Raw genomic sequence first — 15,335 nt, 5'->3', positions numbered from 1 at the left:
AGAGCTCTGGCAGCTCCACGACTGAGATGGAGACCCTGCCCCTAGTCATCCCACAAGTGAACAAAGGGATGGACGTCATCCAGGATCCAGCTTCCAGCCACTAGTGTTCATGTCACCTCTCTGGAAAAGTTGTAGGGAGGCCCTTGTCAAGGATGGAGGGGGCACACCTGTGGTAACTCCTTTGGCAAGTAGGGATATTCCCTGCTTGGGGTGAGTCACCTTGAAGAACAAAAGTGTTTGACCCCCTGTCCAGAGTGCTCCGAATTGACTAGAAGGGCATGAGGACTGCAACTGGCGAAAGCATGTTTGAAAACCTCTTTAGGGCTGAAACAGGTAGAGTGTTGCCTCCTCAGGAGTAGTAGGCTCTCTCTTTTCCTTGCCTGAGGGAAGAAAAGAAATCATCCAGTATTTTCCACATTGCACATCAAGAAAACACAGAACCTTGGATTGCATTGTGTTGTTTTTGTTGTGGTGGTGGTGGTTGAGAGTCGGTTAGCCACCCTACAGTACCTCATTAGCTTCTGAGGTAGTGCCCGATTATTCATGAGTTGCGTATCACCCCCAGTGCTCATCCCATCGCATGCCCTCCTTTATGCTCCTGCCCAAATGGCCCCATACCCGCACCCACCTCCCCTCCTGCCACCCTCTGCTTGTTTCTTAGGTAAGAGCCTCTCATCCGTTTTCTCCCCCTCTGGTGGCTTCCCATTCAGTTTTCCCTCCCTTCCCCTGTGATTCTCAGATGGCTTCACGCATGGGTGGGACTTAAGACGCAGGGCAGGGGATCACAGTGGGCTTTCTTTCAGTGATGTTATTTTGCATCTTTCCGTGTTTGACCGCATTTCACCTTTCCTGAGAAATGACCCATTCCAGTGTTGCATCCATTGTGTCTGGAGGGAACGGGGTGGGGGGGGGTGGGGGTTCTTCGCTCTTGCTCAGTGAGTTGGGATCCTGAAGCGGGTGTCAGGAGAACCTCCTCTGTGTTACTGTGCCCTTGGTGCCCTTGTGGGGCCTCCCTTTCCTTCTCTGGAAAACGATGAGAGATCCAGTTGGGCAGTGTTTTCCAGAAGGCCCTCCAGCTCCCATCTTCCAGGGGCTAGAAAGAGCCAACTGGGGTTTAGTCCACGAAACACGGGATAGGAATAATTCCTCCAACTACTTCACGAAGACACACAACCAAGGAGAACGGAAACACCAGAGGAGCGTAGCTCCAAGGGGACGTGAGTGAAATGCTTTGACAACAGCCAACAGCGTAGGAAGGTATCTTTCCTGCGAACCCAGAGGTCGGCACTTGCCTTTCCATATCAAGAGACTTCACTTTCTGTCTTTGGACTTTCTCATTGATCTTTAATGTACATTTATGTTCAGCCTGAGGAGACCTGAGTGTGAAACTCTCAGAGCAAAATCTCATCTTTGATCTCCTAATGCCCACCTTTCAAAGAAATTGTTGAAAATACAGTCTAATTGACGTACAGTGTTATCGTCGTTTCAGGTGAACAGTAGGGATTCTGGAGTTCTGTATATGACTCAGTGCTCAGCACAGCAAGTGTCCTCTTAATCCCCACCCCCTCTTCCACCCATCCCCCCAACCCGGTTCCCTCCAGGATGTTCTCTAGATTTGAGCCTCTTTTTTTTTTGATTGAGCCTCTCTTGCCTTATTCCCTTTCTTCTTCTTTTCTTTGTCTGAAAAGTCATACCTGAATCCAAACCTATGTTCACAAAACACCCACGGATGCTAAGTCTTACCTCAGTATCTTGGTCTGTGCGAATTGTGGTGAAGAGCCCACCAGGTTCGGTCCACAGTGGCTCTCAGGGATCCCCATCCCTGCTATGGACCTGCCTGTCTGTCCTCTGAGTGGTTGCTGAAAGGTTTCTGACCAAGGGAACCTAGGGCAAGAGATGGTCTTTCACACCTTCAAGCTTCCATGGCCAAACGTGGTCACTTCCCTGTGACTCGCTTGTGTTCCATCGCTTTCTGCCCAGTATCCCGGAACATGGGAAGCAAGCACTGTTGTTGAGAATGGCCTTCCATAGCGGCCACAGAGGAAGCAGCCTAGGAGTGCCCAGGCTACTAGGTAGAAAGGAACTCAAGCTCAGCGTATAGCTTCCAAAGCTGAACAAACTGTCTTTCCTCCCATCCTGCCTCCCTATACTCTGGAGCAGAAGAGGACGAGAGGCCTGTGGGGGTGGACAAAGCCCTGCCTGGCTGTTGATCTTCCTGACAGTCAAGCACCACTCCGTGGCTGCCAGACTGTTGCTGATCAATCTCTTCTCGGCGGTGAAAGAGAGGACATTTTGTCCGCTGGCCCGCCGGCAAGTTGTTTCTCCGTTGCTCCGGGCACAGGTTGTTTCTCCGTGTGCTCCGGGCACAGGTGGCCCTGGCATTAGCTGCGAGCATGCTGGAAGTGCGCGCGTGTCAGGTCCCTCCCAGGGTTACTCAGTCGGACTCTGCCCTTTGCCGAGAAACCCTGGGCGTCAGAGCCTGAGAGGATCGTCCCCCCACAAGCACTGTGGAATGTTCTACAGAGGGAAAGCTAATTGGCCACCTTGATCCACCGGCGGGGAAGGGGTGGTTGTTTCCTGGGCCTTTTTGGCCATATCTCTCTGCCGAGAGTCCCCTGAAGGGTTGATTCCCCAGTGGCCCTGGTGGGGATGGTTCTGGAAGAAAGGGAAGAACACCCCCCCCAGGCTGGGACTTAGAGGGGAGCTGGAAGCTAAGCATGCACCCAACAGCAGGAGCTCCAACTCGCCCAGGCTGAGCGACTGACTGCTCAGGACCTCTGTGTGGTGCTTTAGCTAGGTCCTTTTGTGTCAGCTTATGGTATTGGGGATTTTCCTTGTGGTGCTGGATCCTGTCTTCTGAGATTCCCTTGCGCTGTATCCGCATGTTTGGGGACCCTTGGCTTGTCCTTTTGCTTCCATGTAATTGTGGATTTCCTCTTTGGATTCTGGGTTGACCCAGTCCTTGTCGGGTAGCCTGTAATCTAACCTCCATGGATTCATGGTCTCTCCGGGTGTGCTCTTGGGGTTCATTTGGAGTTCCATAGCATCGTGCTCAGAGAAGATGCGTGGGATGACATCCATCTTTTGGAGTTTGTTGAGACTTGGGTTGTGCCCTAACGTGTGGTCTGTTCTGGAGCATGTTCCAGGTGCACTTGAAAGCACTGCGGATTCTGCTGTTTCAGGGTGGAAGGTTCTGCATCGATGTGTTCAAACGACTGCATCCCTCAAAGCCATTGATTCCTTGTTGATTGTCAGTGTGGATCATGTCTCCATTAATAGATGTGGGGTGTTAGAGTCCCCCACTGTATGGTATTGCTGTCAAAGGTTCCTTTAGGCCTGTTGTGAGGTGTTGGATGCCTTTGGGTGCTCCTGTGTTGGGTGCCTAAATATTTCCAGATGTTCTCTCTTATTCCACGGTCTCCATTATGATGAAGTCGTGTCCTTCTTTGTGTCTTCCTACCTCCCCCGCCTTTTGGAAGAGTCTGTTGTGTCTGGAGAGAAGCCTTCCTACCCTTGCTTCATTTCGCGTCCATTTGCATGATAGATGCTTCTCCCCTGCTCACATTCCATCTGTGTCTGGGTCTACCGGGTCAGGTGAGTTCCCCATTCCAGACAAGTGAGTGGAACCTGGGTGTGTCACCTGGTGGATGTTGGAGACCAGGGACTTCAAAACCACCTGGACCTGACAGTGCCCTAGGCCAGCAAGGAGAGTGTGGGGATCGTCTGGTCAAGGGTATGAACCTTCATCCTGGCAAGGGAGAACCAATCTCTGCTCCATCAGACCCCAGCCAGGGAGCAGTGGCTACCATGGACCTGACCAGGAGGGTGGGGCCTGAAGGGCACCACTGCCTTTCCAAGACCTGCATCCGGAAATGCAGGATGGCTGCACATCCTAGCTCCTAGGTCAGCATAGATGTGAATAGAGCCAGGCTCAGCTATGGCCTTAAAAGGACACCCCCCAGTTTCTTTTTGTTTTATTCCCCAGCCACACCCAAAAGAAGCAGGGAAAAGGAATCCAGACATCATGGATGAGGATGCTGGGAGGATTCCGTTCTCGGGAAAGGGTGAACCTGGAGAGCCTACAGGGAAGCTGAGGACGGAATGTCCTGCCTGCCCTTCTTCCATTTACAGAATATCTTCCTCGGGTTTTGTAGCTTCCACAGGCAGGATTGGATCTCTTTACATGTTTGTTTATTTTGTTGTTGTTGTTGTTCTCTACTGAGTGCTGATGCAATTCCAGAGACTGAACTCGACAACTGTCAGTCCCAAATACTGGGTCCAAACCAACACCAACACAAGCACCAACACAAACACCATATCCCAAAGGAAGCAAGACATCCTCCTCCTTGCTTTAGAATGGAGAGAAGCAGCCCCTCTCCTGGGCAGCACCTAGTTCTGGGGAGGGGAAAGAACTCTCAAGGACTCTCCTGTTCAGAGTCTGTTGCCTTCCTGGGGAAGGACCTGCAACCTCTCCATCTCGGGGGTCCTGAGGGCTGTCTCTGCTGTTTGCCCAGATGCCTGACACTGAAATGAACCTGTCCTCTGGGGAAACGGGATTTGGAGGTGCCACCAGTAGGTAGTGAGGAGGGCTGGCTCTTCTCCTTCCTGCCACTTTGAATAGCTGATGACTCTGTAAGATTTCCGAGTTCAGGAATGAATAAGAGAGTCTGTACATGTTGTACATGTTGTAAAAGCACCAAACACCCATGTAGGCTGGACGAGGAGAAAATAAAACCCTTGTTCTTTTTTTATTGGTAACACAAACTTTAATCCCTAGGGTTCTCACAAACATATCACTTTTGTTTTTGTTTTTGTTTTTTTTTTTTTGGTAAAATCAAAACCTTTTAATTATATTAAATATTGCAACCCCCCCCCCCCCCCAAAATCTAAGTCTATAGGTGAGAGGAAGGGGTGTTGTGCAGCAGATGGGGCTCACGCACCACAAGTAGCCCAGGGGCCGAGGTGCAATCCTTGTTCGGCCAGTGGCCACGGGTTCAGCTCTGATGGTGTCATGAAGCCAGTTGTCCTGGTGCTTGTGTTCTGCTGGGTAACTAGGACCGGGGCTCCAGCCGGCAGGACAGGATGTAGCTAAGGACAGAGAGACACGTGTGGGTTGAGCAGCAGCCTGCATTCAGGAGTCCCTCCCAGGGTTTTCCCACAGCTGGTGTCTGGCTTCCCAGCAAGGAAGGGGGCCCTAGGAGGAGGATCCCAGGCGAGGCCAGCACAAAGAGTCCACCCCGACCCTCAGCCAGCTCCTGAATGGGCCTCACCTCTCATCCTCGCTGAGCCGCTCCACAGACCAGAACCAGGCCATGAATGGATGCTGGGGCTCTAGGCAGTAATTCTCTGCTGCCGCCTGGAGCAGCATGATGTCCGTGAGGACTCGGTATTCCTGGGCGGGGAGAGAGGCACAGGATGCACACCGAGCCTGGGTGGGGAAGCTACAGGGCCAGGTGAGGGCTGAGCAGCGGGACAGGGGACCGGTCCTGGGTCTTGGCACACATGGCCACCCTCCTGCATGCAGCTTCATCTGGTCCCAAACTATTCTCAGAGGCAAGTAGAATTAGCCCCTCCTCGGCGAAGTTCTCCTTGAGGCCTTTCTGGATCCCTGCTGACTAACTAGATGGGTCTTCCACTTCTTTCCTAGCAACCTGTGCCAGGAAATGGGAGATGGAGGGGAGGGCAGGGGATGGAGCAAGGAAAGTTCTTCCTTCCTGTCAGGGGCGTCTCTGATAGGGGCTGCCTCCCCTTCCGTAGGGCAAGTGCCGCGTCTGCTCACCTTATTCTTTTTGCAGTGGTTGATCTCATTGCCCTGGAAAGCAGACAAGCATTGTCCTTCAGAAGGAGCCCCCCCGGTCAGTCCTAGCACCTTACACCCACCCCTTCAGAGGCTGCGCCTAGGCCAGGACACAGGAGGGGGCCGCTGAGACACACACAATGAGACTGGGGTCTAGGGCAAGCCCTGGGGTGCAGAGAAAGGAAGACGTGGGGCTGGTCAAAGGGCTCCAGGGTGCCACACAGCACTCTGTGGGCATAGAAGGGAGCGGCCGAAGCCTCAGGCAGGCAGGGCCTGCTGGGCTGCTGAAGTGTGGCTGAGGTGCAGGGTCCTGACTTCACTCTCCCGGACAGGCAAGCTCTGAGGGAACAAGCTGCGGCCCCTTCACACAGAGCGCACGCAGCTTCACCTTCAGGATGCGCTGGGGCTTCACCAGTCGTGGGCACCCGTGTCTAGGTGCAGAAGCCCTTCCCTCAGCACGCAGATGGGCAAGAGACCCCAGCTCCCAGGGGCAGCTGTGAGGCTGTCGGGAGGGGAGGATTCCTAAGGACACAGAGCTCAGGGCCCAGTCCAGGGACTCTCTGCTCCCAATCCTCAGGACTCTGGTCCCTCCTCCCCAAGCCTCAGGCTCACCCACCTCCAGGTAGTCCTCCATTGCAGTATCCAACATCCCCAGGTCAGTGAGGAAAGTGCCGAGGTACGGGACCACACCCTGTGTCATGAGGGGTAGGTTTGGGGTGAGTCCCTGCTCTGTGGTGCCCACAGGGGCCCTCCCCTGAAAAGGCTTCAGTGTCCTGGCCCAGCCCACTTTCCCACCTGGAAGGGCCTAGGACCCTTAGTTGCTTCCCCTGGAGTCCCTTTCCCCACCCCCTCCCAGAACAGCAGACTCCTCCTAATCCCCTCCAGGGCCTGCTTTTTGAAATTCAAGAATCTCAGGGTGTGGAGCCCTGGGCCCCTCCCCAGCCACAAATCCATTCTCTACCCAGCCTGCTAGACTACTTCCTCCTGGTCACCTGGAAAGGAGACAGGGAGGGACTGTGGCAACAGGAGGTGGAGCTGGAGTCTCCTGTCCCACCTGTCCTGATTTGGAGGCATCCAGCGTCCTCTCCCCTCCAGATCCCCTCTCCCCTGACCTTGGAGGCCCTGTCCCCCAGGCACACTCACCTTCCTTGGCAGCCCCTTCCGCGCTCTCTGCAGCCGCCTCACCAGGGTGGCAAGTTTATTGGAGGGCCGCTCCTGGAGGGCCAAGGACATGATCCTTGAGAGCCGAATAGCCTCAGTCCCCTTGCACCCACCGTCTTTGACTTCAGACCCTAGACATCCGACCTACGTCTGCTGATCCCGACGCTCCATTCTCCTGAAGCGTGCCACGAGTCCTTCGAGAACAATCTCAGCTCCCCCGTCCAGTCCATGTGGGACCTGGTGCTTGGAGCCTGACCTCCCTGAGCCTCTTTTCTCATGGGCAGAAGGGAGAACTCCACCTAGCTCCTAGGGTCTCCTGAGGCTTCAGGATCCTATTAGGATCATCATTTTTGTGGCCCACAACCCATCCCCACTCCATCTGTGAGCAGAGGCCTGTCCTCTGGGCTGTCTGCGTTCCTATGGGCCCCCATGTGGACCATCTCGATGGACACAGAGAGACCTGAAATCTAGCCTAGGGAGTCTGGATGGGCAGCACCAGCTTGTCCCAGCCCCAGGGGGGAGTCTTCAGCCCAGGCTGTGAGCACATTCATGCCAAAGGCCTCCGCTCGCTCCCCGAGGAATGCCTCAGGCCCTTCCCTACTTCATCCACACATGATCATGCCTCCTCACACCCCTCCTGTCCTTGTAGCCCTGCACCTCCCGCGCTACCTTGATGAGTAGTTTCCTGGCCTGGGGGTTGTCTTCTCTGCAGAGCTCCGAGAGTGTGTGACAGCTCTTCCTGAAGAGAGGGAAAGAAGGGAGGCTCAGGGCAGGCATAAGGTGGCAGGGTAGAGTGCGAGGCCCTTTTCTTGGAGAAGCCCCACATGTCCAACGGGCTGGCTGAGGGTTTTCTCTGGGCTCCTCTGAGCACTGAGGTCTTTGGAGGACGTGGGAGGGAGTTCTCCTGGGCTTCCTCCTGGGCGTCCCTTCCCAGCTGAATGGAACAGCTGGGTTTGGGTGGGGTTTTGGTGGAACCATGGGCAGAGCGTTCAGTGGCTGCCCAGTCACCCCGTGGAAATAGGGAATTCAGCTCAGCCCAGGGTGGGGCATGGAGGAAATGGGATTTGTCAAGCAGGAGGCATGGTGGCCTGTTCCCCAGGCAGGCTGAGAGAAGCAGCCCCAGGCCCAGGTCCTTTGGTCAGGGTCTGCTGCCTCCCAGGAGGTCCAAGCTGACTGAGGGGGGGAAAAGGACAGGCCTGTGGGAGACCCCGCCTCCATCCTGGACCCTCCCTGGAGAGAAGCCTACTCACCTGGAAACGTTGTCCCATGTCCTCTTCAGGCGGTGGACGGAGACACTCTGCAGAGCCACGAGGATGGCATGCAGGGAGGAGTAGTTCCCCAGCATCTGACAGGCCTGGGGTGGGAGGAGAAGGAGCTGTCCGTGGGAGAGCAGGAGCCCTAGATGCTCGAGAGCTTCAGTGCCCCCCTCAGTTTATGGCTCCCCCGCCCCGCGGGATGAAGCTGATGTCCAGGGAGCTGCAGAAGGGCACGGGTCAGCCCTAAAGAGGAACACTGCTGGCGAGAGGGAGGATATTTCCCTCCCTGCCAAGAAGGAGTCACGTAGGCACCGAGGGTCCCAACGTTGGGCCATGCGAGTGAAGGTCAGCATGGCCCCGGGAGGAAGAGCCTAGGGACCACAGGTCTTGGAGCAGGGCCTTCAGCCCTGAGAAGGCAGAAAGACAGAAGAGCAGTTCCCGAGGCTCAGGAGAGCCTCAGGGAGCTGGGCCTCCCATAGCATACCTTGGCCACCCGGATCCAGTGGCCCACCACCGCGGCCCTGTCCCGGGCTGTCATGCTTGGGTTGCCGAGGCACGTGGTGATGACGCAGCTGGCCACAGCATGGAACTGGGCGATGGTGGCCCGGACTGTGGGTGCCAGGTGCTCGTTGCCAGGCCTGTTCCTCCGGGACCAGACGGAGCCCAGGCACTGATGGGGCACCACCTGCTTGAACAGCTCCTAGGGGACAGGGGGAGGTTTGTTGAGCCACACACATGTTCGCACATGCAAGACTCATGTCCTGGCGAGGGGTCCCAGGTCAGAGCTGGAGCTCAGGAGGCTGCCCGTGTGGCCTGAGCCTGCTTAGAGAGCCTGGGTTTCAGGCCACTCTGTTTCTCTGAGGGAAGCCAGTGCAGGATGCCCCAGGAGCCAAGAGAGGCACGGGAAGGGAGGAAGGCATGTGCACCCCGATCCTTCCACGTCCAGGGGACCGCTCCAGGTGGTGCTCCCAAGGGGGCATCTTCTCCTCCAAATGCTCATCCCTGCAGTCCCTGTCTCCTTTCAGGTGCCCGTTCTCACGTGGTGGCTGAAAGCACGGCTTTCCGTGTCTAGCCTGTCCTTCAGGGCCCATGAGATGCCTCCTCCAGGTGGAGGGTGCTCAGGTTCCCTGGCAGATGGGTGGGCGACCCATGGTCGTGACTGCCCCCAGGGAGCTGCCCTCCTCCCCCCGAAGGACCAGAGCCTCCCCATGTTTGGTCTCTCGGTTCTGACTCCTTGCATCTAGGTGGTTCCTCTGCCTCAGTCCTTCTCAGTGTCTGTCTCCACAGTCCGCAGCTGGACAGTGAAAGCTCAGGTCTCAAAACCCTGATGGGTTTCCACGGTTGGTGAGGGTTGCAGCTGAGAAATGGCCCTATATCCTAGGAGTCCACATCAGGGAAAAGCAGGTATAGGGCAGCTGAGAGCAGTAGCAAAGCCGGCCTTGCCCTCCTACCCTGGGGGCCCAGCTGCTCACCGCATCCATGTACGTGAGTTGCCCTGCCACCAGCTTGGGAGGGAAGTCCAGGAGGTCAGGCTCCTTCTCCCTGAGCTGGTTCTTGGCTTGGCAGGACGCCTCTGCGGCTGGAGTGGGCTCAGTGGCAAGTGGGACAGCTGGACCGAAAACTCCCAGGCAAGCCGAAGGCCCAGCTGTCTGTGCCTCAGGACCCGGCGACCATTCATAACACAGGAGCCCCTGTTCCAGTTCTGGAGCAGCCGGTGGAGGGGAGGCTGGCTCGGACCCTGAAGGTGATGGCTGGTGCAGAGCCAGGCTTGCCTCTCGCTCCGTGGGTGTCTCTTGGGCTGGCTCAGCTGCCGGAACGGGTCGCATGGCCGACACGGGGGTGGGAGAAAGGGAAGGGTTCGGCCACGTCACTGACATTCCATGTGCCTTTCCCTCCACGGGACAGATCCCATGGCCTTTACAAGGAATACCCAGCCCATGAGCCCCATCCCAGATGGCCTTCCCAGCTTGCAATGCCCCTTACCCTCCGCCTCAGCCTCTGTGAGCTGCAGAAGTTCCCGCTGCCTCAGCAGAACGGGGGCATGGGTGTTCAGGTCCCAGTCATGCCACGTGAGGTGCACGTAGGCCCTCTTGACCTCCACGTGGGCACCGTGCAGGGACTGCCCGATATCCTGCCGTGTCTGCTCAGGCCAGGTTCCCAAGATGGGACACAGAGTGCTGGGGGAAGTCATATGTGGAGCAGAGTCAGAGACCTGGCCTTTCCCTCCCCATGCTCCTCCCACAGCACCATTCTTTCGGTGTGGGCCCCACAGAATGGCCCCAGCCCACTTCCAACCCCTCTGGAGCTGTCCTTGCTGACTGCTGACCAGGTGGGTCGAGGGACCTCCCATAGGTCTGTCCTTTGGCCCCTCAGTCATGCATCGTCCGTGCAGACCGGTATCTGGGCTTGGGTTGGAGGCCAACGGGTGAGTGGTCTGGTCCCCACACTTTCTGTCCTTGGCCCCACTTGTTTGTGGTGGCCAGCGGAGGTGGACATGGATAGGGGCAGACGGAGCAAGAACGGACCATCCAAGGGATGGCTGTTGTAGGCACCAACTCAGCCCACAGTGGGCTCTGCTTCCCACAGCGCTTGGCATCCCGTCCACAGCTCTCTTGGGCTCACTGGCTTCTTCAGAGGAAGCCGCCCCACTAAGCTCTCCCGTGGAAATCAAGAGTTCCAGGAGATCCATGGTTCTGAACTTCCGTCGCCAGCAAAAACCCCTGTCGTCTCCCACCCTGCTGTGTGGAGGCAGCGGGCCCTCCTTTGGCACCCAAAGACCTATCCCGTTCTTCCTTGATGGTAGAGTGCATCCTCATGGTCCCAGGAGAGGTGGATCCATTCATCCCTAGAGTAGATCACAGAGATGCCCCATCTGATGAACGCTAGACATGCGTGCTTAGGATGTGGAGAGTGCCTATCTGACCCCCGGACGAGAATTGAGACCCAGACCTTGTCTCCACTTTACCCACTCACTGCTCTCGGTGACTAGAGAGTGCCTGCATTCCTAGGTGCTTAAGATCCAGGATTGGACGAAATCACCCCCAAGAAGGCTTTGCAAATCCTGAGTGGCCCTCGAGCTGCTCTGTCTGCTCCCAGTGTCCCCTTGATCTCGGCACATAAAGGACCCCAGTCAGGACCAGCTAGATGGCATCTCAGAGGTCGTTTGCCGGTAGGAAAGCTGCCAGCTTTCCATTTCCTTTCCACAGACCCTGAAGGACCACAGGCCTGTGATGGGTTGAGCCTGAAGGCGTCTTCCCCGGACAGAGAAGTGTAAAGCGGGAAGATGCCCAGCACATCCAGCAGCCCTTTCTACAGAGCCGGGCCCCAGAGAAGCGCGTGCCATGTTTCATCCCATGACTTCTCCAGTCGCCCTACGAGGTTCATCCTCTCGATACCCCCACTTTTTAGGAGAGGAAAGGGATGGTCAGAGACGTGCAGTGACATTCCCAAGACACAACTCGTAGACGGAAGGCTCCCCCTTGTGCTCACTATGGGGTGGGCACTCACCTGTTGGACTGCTGATGCAGGACCTCCTGGGCTGACATGAACATCTGATAGATGGAGCACATTGTGGTGCGGTTGGAGAGGCTTCTATCCAGGAAGGACGGGAGCAGGGAGTGTCCGTAATTCCGTACCGTGCCTTCTCTGAGCGCCAGCATCGTGCAGACCTCATCCAGGGACAGGGATGATTCCTTCTCCAGCAGGCAGACAAATGGGTGGGGGGGTTGTGGGGGGGGGCACCGTAGTCACCTTCAGTGCCGTGAAACACCAGGAAGAGCAGGCTCTGGAGTTCAGACTGCATCCTCCCATCCCTTTGGGAACTTGTGCAAGACGAGGGACTTGAGTGCCCACCCAGAAAAAAGGTTCTAGGCTGAAAACCTTAAACCAAGCGAGTGTAGGCTTCCAAAGGACCATGTAGGCTTAAATGGACTGGTGGCTTCAACACGTGCTGTTAGCTGGACAACAATAGCATGTCTGTCTCTTCCTTGCCTGTATGAAGAGCTGTATGTAATGCCTTGGAGTCATGAGGAAGGAGCCCTACTGTCGAGAGGAGAAAAGAGAGGCTGAGAACCTCCAAGGCTGCTCAAGATCATCAGGGTTGGGCCTGAGAACTGTCCAAAGCATGGTCTGCATGGCATTTCGCCTGTGCTGATGAGGCTTGGCCTGTTGCTGTCAGGGGCAGAGAGGTTCAGGGGAAAACCACCTTCCTTGGCAGGCCGCAGGGCAGCCAGTTGTGTCTCGTCTGGGTTCTGGCCTTGCCCTGATCATCTCCGGGTCCTGAGACTGGCCGTGAACCTGGACCCGTTCTCACCCCAGACCAGCCCTGGATGTTGTTGGCGGCCTGAGGTCCCTGCTGCCTGTCAAGGGAGATGCAGTAGCTGAAGCCTTGCAGCAGCTCATGCCAGGTGTCCTGGGTGGAGCTCTGAAAAGACAGAGCCAGCTACCTGGGCCAGGAGGCACCAGAGGCCTTCCACCCAATCTTTGGGTCCAAGTTCTGGCAGATGGAGCGACCCAGATCATCTGAAGGACACTTACGGTGCCCGTTCCTAGCAGCATGGCTGGAATGGCAACCAAATCAAGTCCCAGTTCCTTGAAAGTTCCACTTTCAAGTTCCTTGAAAGACTGAGTCCCTGTGGCAGACCACCTGATTTCTGGGGGACTGTGAAGACCTAGAGGGAAACAGCTTGTGAGCTGGTGGACCTCCTAGGATTCGACGTGTTGTGAGAGATGATACATTCCAGAAAGACCTATAGAATGGCTTGATCCCACCGTCCCTTTTGTAGGTTCAGTCACCCTGTGTGGTATGAAGATTTAGAAGGGCGTGGCCAGTTCTCCACAGGTTAGCCGGCCTGAGTCCGGAAAATCGTAAAACCAGTGGGAAAAGGCAAAGATACTCATGGCTTCGTGAAAAGCAACCCGAGGCCAAAGGAAAGCAAACAAGCGCCCTCCAAACCACGGAAAACATTCACTCTATTCTCTCCCAGTCCCGCGTAGGTGAAGAGTGTCTTCCTCCCTGACCCATAGCTGGTGGCAGATGTGCGGAGGTTTGGGTTCCTTCGGGGCGGGGCCTGTGGGATCCTCACGTGGAAACACTATGGGAAGGCCCCAGGTTTGTCCCCATAGTTGCGTGGGGGCCCTGGGTGTGGAGATCCCTCTTCCCATTCTCACCTCAGAGCAGCACTGATCCCGGGTGGCCTGGGACACCTGACCCTTGTCCAGCGAGTTGGAGTCGTTGAAGTCCCCAGTCAGCTCATTGGCAATCTCTGGGGTGCAGCTCTGAAAAGGCAGGGCCCCATCGACACAGGGCCAAGAGCCATTAGCAGCCTCCCGGGACATGGCCTCAAGGGGACACCCCCATTAGACACCGTGTTCTCCAGTTCAGGCTAAGAGGGATGGCTGAAAAGACATCGAGCAAGGAGGTAGCCAGAGGACACTCTAAGGCTCATGACTACCGTGAGCCTTATCATTGTGTCAGCCCTCACCTTCTCATCCTGCCTGCTATGACCTGGGGTATGAACATGACAGATGGGTCCAACCTCCAACACCAGGCAGCTTGCCTCTGCCCAGGAAGGGCATGTCCCTCATCCCCTGCCCCCACTTCTACAAACACACACACACAACACACACACGCACGCACGCGCACGCGTACACACACACGCCCACTCAGTAGGGGGCAAGTGGTGTGGGCCTGCTGAGATGAGAGCACAGTTGTTGCCGGCTCTCCAGTGGGCTGCCCAGAGCTGCCTTGTGTTACCTGTTGGTGTCTCCTGCCCCATGACCAGAAGCTTCGGAGAAGAGGTCTGAAGCGCTGTCTGCAACTGCAGTCGTGTCTCTGGCTCTGGGCTCCCCTGGGCCCAGCGCCCCGGGAAGTAGGAAGACAACAACTGAACATCGAGTTCTGTCGAAGGTCTCCACTCAAGTGCGCTGGAGAGCAGGTTGCCCTTTGAAAGTGGGTGCCTGGTTACCAGAGTTCTAATTTCAGTTGGGGCCTATCATGAAGGATGTGAGGTCACCCTTTCAAGATTCTAAGACCTGGGGCCTTTGGTTCAGTCACACCTCCCCATAACCCCTTCAGTTGACTCTTGACCTCTCTTCCCCGGGACTGTACACAATGAGCCCAAAATGCCAGGGGCACCATTCTCTGGAAATGGCACTTGGGTCTTCCCTTTCAGGAGACAGAGCTGAAGTCAGACCTTTGTGCTCTTTCCTTTCCTTTCCCACTTGTGTGTCCTCAGTCATTCTGTGTCTCACCTAGTGCCCACATTCCCAACGTGCATAGTGGGGACCAGGGAGAATCCACTTCCTTGGGACATCTTGGGGGTGTATGGAGATCGTATTTGTGGTATGTGTGTGATGGTACCACGGGAATCAGAGGCACACACGGAAGGCCAGAAGAATTGCAGGAAGGGGTGGGACGTGGCCTGGAGGAACGCTCCCAGGAGGCCTGGGTCCCGGCTTTGTGTCGTTTTGGAACGGTCCCTTTCCCTCCTGGCGTCATGACGCTGGGGCACCATGATGGGGTGGAAATGCACGAAGATGCAGAATTTGTCATCCTCGGTAGTGAAAGGGTTCAGTTGTTTCCCACATAGATTTCGAATGAGATCTCTTTCCCTCGTTCTGGTCTATGAGGGGAGCAGCCTTCACCGTGGCTCCCAGGATCCTGACCTGTGGTGGAGGCATCACTCTGCAAGCTCTAGGTGGCTAGCGAGTGGCTTCTGAGCCACGGGATGTCCTCAACGTGATGACATAGCATGCCTCGTGCTTCTCTCGATGTCATGCAAAGAGTTTCGCACTTCCTAGTTACTTTTCTCATGTTCCCCTTCTCCCTGGTTCCCTTTTTCTTCTCTCACCCTGAAGCAAAAATGAAGCCCAGGGGTGGTTGGGGCTGCCATCCATCGAGGCTCACAGTGCCAGGAACGGTGGCAGTGGCAAGGCCAACATGCGCCCAGAAACTCAGACTCTGAGTCGAATGGCTCCCCGAATGATGGGTGCTAACTTGGGGGAAAAGCCTCTGCTAGTCCAGCCTCAGCCACAAACACGGGCTCAGAAGTATGGTGACGTTGAGGAAGCATGCGAAATTGTGCCTCCATTCCTCTTCTGCGACAACTGCGGGGCATTCG

This window comes from Meles meles, chromosome 15 (assembly GCF_922984935.1).
Source record: "Meles meles chromosome 15, mMelMel3.1 paternal haplotype, whole genome shotgun sequence".
NCBI lineage: Eukaryota > Metazoa > Chordata > Mammalia > Carnivora > Mustelidae > Meles > Meles meles.
Note: the sequence above shows the minus strand (reverse complement) of the source record.